Consider the following 6,339-nt stretch of genomic DNA (forward strand, 5'->3'; position numbering starts at 1 on the left):
ATGATGAATCATGAATTTTAATATACAGTTAATTTCTCTAACTAGCTATCAACTCTCAAAAGGTCTTTTCTAATGTAACAAAACTCTAAAATTTCCCCCAAAGTTATTATTACGATGGTTGTAATTTATAGTCTAACCCTAGGGGTACTAAAACTTGGAATGATGAATCATGAATTTTAATATACAGTTAATTTCTCTAACTAGCTATCAACTCTCAAAAGGTCTTTTCTAATGTAACAAAACTCTAAAATTTCCCCCAAAGTTATTATTACGATGGTTGTAATTTATAGTCTAACCCTATGATGAATCATGAATTTTAATATACAGTTAATTTCTCTAACTAGCTATCAACTCTCAAAAGGTCTTTTCTAATGTAACAAAACTCTAAAATTTCCCCCAAAGTTATTATTACGATGGTTGTAATTTATAGTCTAACCCTAGGGGTACTAAAACTTGGATGCACGGATTTGAATTTAGGTTGCTCTAATATAGTTTTAATGTCCACTTCCACTATTATGGATCAGTTTGAGCAAATACCATGGAATAACTATACCAAAACTCTAAAGTCATTGCATATATTAATGTTTTAAGATAGAGAAGACGATGTTTAAAGATTGATGTTGTGATTTTCAATTAATCGGTCAATAGGATTATGTTTCTTGCAGCCAAAGCATATATAATGCGATGATAAACAAATTACATACATTGTTTATTTATTGACTGCTGACAGGACATAAAAGTATACCTCTAATGTTGCAAGTGCACAACCATCAAGTTATACTATAAAAAGTTATTGATCCCACAAGGAAGGTGTTTATAGGAGAAAATCTAAATCGGTTCTTATGTTGTGTGTATGACAATTAGAAGTGATGGATGTGATTGTTGAGAGATAGGAAGAGTGAGAGTGATTGTATGTAAATAAAAACATTACGAGATTGAGAGTGGAGAGATAAAGAGTGGATGTGATTAAGTGTAAATGTAAACAAAACTAACAAAAGGGAAGAAAGAAATATGAAGGAAATAAAATCAAGAAACAAATGAGAGAAAAATCAAGAATAAAGAGGAAAATAAAGAAATTAAAAGATTAAGGATTCAATTAGAGATATAAGGAATCTAGAATTAAATCCACAAGCTAGTTTCATGCAATTTCTAGAGTTTCCACGAGTATTAGTTCCACATCATTAGAAAAAAAAGGCAATTCTCTAGAGAGTTCTAGCCTTAACGCGAATCAAAGAAAAGAAAAATAAACAAAAATAAAAACTAACCCCAAGAGGGTTCTAACCTCAAGGCGAATAGTGCAAGAAAATAAAATCTAAACTATAAAATAAAGTGTAAAAATATAAACTACAAAATAAATACAAGAATTTAAAGTAAGGAAGTAAAGACATGAAAGTAAACCTACTCTACAAGCATGAAAATAAATCTAAGGCAATGGGGTTCTAGCCTCTTGGCTATTTAAACAAGAAAAGAAAAGCAAAAGGTAAATTTATTAACAAAAAGAAAATTTACATTCCAGGAGGATTCTAGCCTCAAGGTGATAGCAAACATTCATCTTGATCTTCATTTTTATCTCACATTCATCTTCATAATCAAACAAAGAGAAGAAAAAAATATATGAAGAGGTAAAAATAATTCTTTATTAAATGAAAAAAAAGTTACAATTTGGAATGTCTTCTCAATTAAGAGCAACCCTCCTCTCCAAAAGGAATTTTTACAAAATATTTCACACTTGAACCCCTCACTATTTACCCCTATTTATAGAGTATTATAATAAATATCAATCATTGGATTAAACTTGATCCCTAAGTTAATCAGTTTCGGTCTTTAATCCATAATAGTAAACTTGGTATCGTTATCACTATCGATACGAGTATCGATAACGCTATCAATACCGGTATCAATACTCAGTCATCTTGTTCTTCAGCCGATCATCTCTTGTGTGTATGGGCTTGGACTTCGTAGGTTTTTTGAAAGATGAGATATTGAGTTCTTTTGAGCTTTTATTCATTAACCTATAATTAAGATAAAACATGTTTATTTGGGATATTTTTATTTAAATCAAATAGATAATGATGATATAAAATATAATAAAAATATGATTATCAAATACCCCTACACCTAAACTTTTGCTAGTCCTCTAGCAAAGAGAGAAATTAAAAGAAAAAGAGAGAAAAATCTTAACTCGTTTTTACAGGAATTGCGGTTGTATTTAACGCATATAACAAGCCTTTAAACCTTTAGGTTACCCTAGTGGATGAGTTATAGTTTTGTGAGGGTTTACAGTGAATATACCCATAAAATTCAATCAACTTACCAATTTAAAGAAGTTAGTAAATAATTAATTTACTTGATATATTTAGATATTCTAATTGAAGCTAGTTATTACTTAAAAACATTTTTATATATAACTCTAAGGTAAATCAAATAGAAAATATTTTCATTATAACAATACAAAACCAAGTCTAACTTAAAATTTTAATTTAAAAGTTTTGAAAATAACATGTTAAATCTTTGTTTTAAACAATTTTCAAGTCTCTTAATTAAAATAATTTTTCAAGAGCATATTTACAAATATAACTATATATATAAAAATATTGTTAGTATATATATTTTTTATTTTATTCTTTATTCCTTGGTGATTTTTTTCTACTTTATCAAGCTATTTAAGTAACCATTTAACGCGTTTTGGGCCAATGAATCCTAACCCAATTGGGCTCAGATCATTAAGTATGGAAATACTCATTGGGTTTAATTACTCGGTCAACTTAGGCTTTATAAGAAAGAATCACCTTGAATTCAAGAGTTTTTTTATAACTACACCCAGTACTCTCCTCTCTAACATCCCATTATAATAACTTCCCCCACCTAAAATACTCCCATGTTTTTTCCTAGAATAACTTTAAGGCTTGGTATTCTTCACCCACATCGAATTCCCCCCTTTCTCTCTCTATTTCTTTCTTCCCCAAAAATCAAAATCAAAATCAATCTTGCGGCAAAATTAGGGCGTTTTCCTTGGGTTTTAGTACCGGGGAGCGGAGATCTCTCGCGTCATGGCCACTCGCCCCTCTCCTCTCCCGTGCCTCGCTCTCCTCTTCCTCATCGTCGTTGCTACGGCTGATGACGTGTCGCGCGACGAAGACGAAGACACCCACAAAATCTTTCTAAGTTGAAGGAAACATATGGTCTTTTTACGGTTAAGTCTAGCGATGGTTTTCACGCAGAAACTGTACGAAGCGTTCAAGGGCCCGGCGGAGGGGATCACGAGCCCTCGAGCGGTCTCCGCTTTCAAGGAGAAGGGCGTCCTCAGCGTCTCCGAGTTCGTCATCGCCGACGACACTTCAAAAATTAGGATTCCTTAACATTGGCTAAATTGACTGGCTAAATTGACGGTTACCCTCTTTTTTTCAAGGAAAGGGCAGAGTTTGAGTTAAAAAAAATGGTCTTTTTTCTTCTCTACACTGCGATTTGTGTTACTCCCTTCAAAAGAGGGCCGAGGTAAAATTTATGTTACTCCCTTTAATTTGATTTATTATTTCTCAAATGGAGATCTCAACTGGGTTTGTTTTGTAATTGTGGGATCTGGATCCAAATAAGCGGGATTGCTTGCATTTTGCTCTTGATTTTGTTCGTGATTTTCCTTTTCCTTTTCCTTTTTTTTTAATTTTTTTTGCTTTTGTTTATTTTTGTGTGTGTGGAATAATGGGTTTTGGGTATTAGCTCCAGATCTCAAAAGATTACAGATTGATATCCGTGCTTTTTTTTCAGGATAAGCTTGCTATGAATATTACAACTGAACAGGGGAAGACACTTAAAGATGCCCAGGGTGATGTTTTCCGTGGTTATAGGTTAGTTTAACACCAAATCTAAATTTCCAAATTTGTATAAATCCAAATCTAAATTACTATTAGTACAACTCTTTTGCATATTTTCAAATTTGTATGCATGTTTTGTGTTCGATTCTAATTAAAATTGCTTTATGCATGTTGTTGGATTGGCTTAATGTCCGCCTTCTACAGCCTCTCTCTCTGCGACCCAGCCGCAGACGGCGGCAAACCGAAACGCCTCTCGATCGTTTCTATGAATCGCTATTATGTTGTTCAGTATATCACTTTTCAATCAGTAAATCATGTTGGACTCATTAATACATTCGTGATCTTTGATGTCCTTATATTTGAATATGATACATGTTTGATTCTTGATCTAAGTGGAGAACTTAGATAGAAGTAACATCTTCTATTGAGGGGATGTTTTTTATACAGAAAGAAAGGATCTTGGCTCATATTCATGTAACAGAATAATAGAGCATAAGGATAAGGTTATAACTTATAAGAAAATGTTTACATAAAAAAAAAGGTTGATACCATGAGGCATGCAAGAAATTCTCAGATTTGCATTTTTTCCCTTCCAGAAATGTGTGAATTATGTGTAAGTTCTGTTAGAATTATAGGAATGCTTTTTTTAAAAAGATTGATCGATGAAAATTGTCCCAATATGGAAATCAAAACTTGAACTTTGTTATGTATTTGATGTCAGTAATCAGCCGCTTTGGAGTTATAGTGAATTGTTATTTTGTGGACCTTTTTGTTCTCTGTGCAATGCTTTGGGCTGTTTTAATGAAAATAAGTGATCATGGAAATATAATATACAAGTTAAATGTGATTCAGTTGAATAATTAACAATATGAAGTATATGATTTATTCATGTTTTGGGCTGCTTGGCTTCCTCTAGGTTATGGAAAGAACCTGATAGGAGCTTCTGGACGAGATGTCATTGGTATATGATTTCAGAGGAGACTGCGGTTAGGAGGCAACCTTATAACTTACAAAGGGAACTTTACTCCACAAACCATTCGAGTGACATTGAGGTGAAATTTTCCATTTATCATTTTTTTATAAAAAAAAATTCAGTCCTAATAGAACATTGGGAGTTCATATTTCCTTTATGAACAATATTTGTCACATGTCATCAAGGTAGAAATTATTGCTGCTTAATGCATCGAGCAGTCATGTAGAAATTATTCTTAATTGTAGTCCACACGAAAGAATATGAATGAGACAAAATGTAGTCGTATATATGTATCGATATTTTGATTTTATAGATGTCATGATCCTTACTATGTTTTATTTTATTTTATTACTTTTTTGGAGAAACTATTATATCGAATAGTTATTGGTGTCATGGATTACTAAATGTTTACCTGGAAAGCTAGGCAACATGTCACTTAGGAGTAAGTTGAAATATTACATTTAGTTATTTTTACATGTCATGGATTATATCGAATAGTTATTTTTACATTTGGTTCGTAAGTTGAAATATTACTTTCTGAGAAACATAATCTATTTTAAATTTGGAGGAAATTGTTTCTGATGCCTATATTGGATGGACTAAATACTTGGAAGTTCATGTTCAATATTTGAAGGAGCAAATTGTACCCGTCTTCGATTCACTTTACACACGTTCAATATTTGTAGAAAATCTTTCAAAGTTTTGTATAAATGTATCGCCGTGTTATTAAGTATTTTGCTTTAAGTTCTTTTCTCTATAAGAGGTGGAATAGAATAACCCGGTTGAAGCGTAATGATCATACGTCTGTAATGCATTGTATGTCCCATAATAGGTCCCATTCTTCTACCCTTTCGGGGGAGTCGATGACTATTCATAGCTATTACCTTGACACCAAAGAAGAGTTCGACCCAATGCTTTATTTCTGTCCTAGTTGATCCTGATTCGACATTAGAAGTATATTGATTGTTCCCCAATAACCGAATACTTTTTTCTGTAAATACTGCATATTTGATTCCATCCATAAATCCATTTTCTTCCCTATGAGTTCCAGTATCGATAAGAATTCTAGTTCTTACTGTTCATATGTTATGGTATGAATATACCATACCAATTCGTTATGTATGGATGATGAGATTCCATTGATACAGAGCCAATTCCAATAGACTTATTGAACGTTCCCATTGGCGTGCATCCAGCAGGGATTGAACCTACGAATTTGCCAATTATGAGTTGGGCGCTTTAACCATTCAGCCATGGATGCTTAACAGGGCTCGTCGTACATCGTGAATAACCAAATTCCAATTGAAATGAAATCTTTAGGAGGAATCAATGAAAATCTTTAGGAGGAATCAATGAAATGACATCAATTCAAATCCTGGATCTTCGAATTGAGAGAGATTAAGAATTCTCACTATTTCTTAGATTCATGGATCAAATTTGATTCAATGGGATCTTTCACTCCCATTTTTTTCCACCAAGAACGTTTTATGAAACTCTTTGACCCCCAAATTTGGAGTATCCTACTTTCACATGATTCACAGGGTTCAACAAGCA

At 32.6% G+C, this 6,339-nt stretch overlaps 1 non-coding gene across 1 annotated transcript; it reads right to left on the minus strand.

The window, feature by feature from the left end:
• On the minus strand, nt 5,973-6,046 carry TRNAM-CAU. The gene has a single exon. It is a non-coding gene; the product is annotated as a tRNA-Met (tRNA).

The sequence above is a fragment of the Asparagus officinalis genome, chromosome 8 (assembly GCF_001876935.1).
Source record: "Asparagus officinalis chromosome 8, Aspof.V1, whole genome shotgun sequence".
Taxonomy (NCBI): domain Eukaryota; kingdom Viridiplantae; phylum Streptophyta; class Magnoliopsida; order Asparagales; family Asparagaceae; genus Asparagus; species Asparagus officinalis.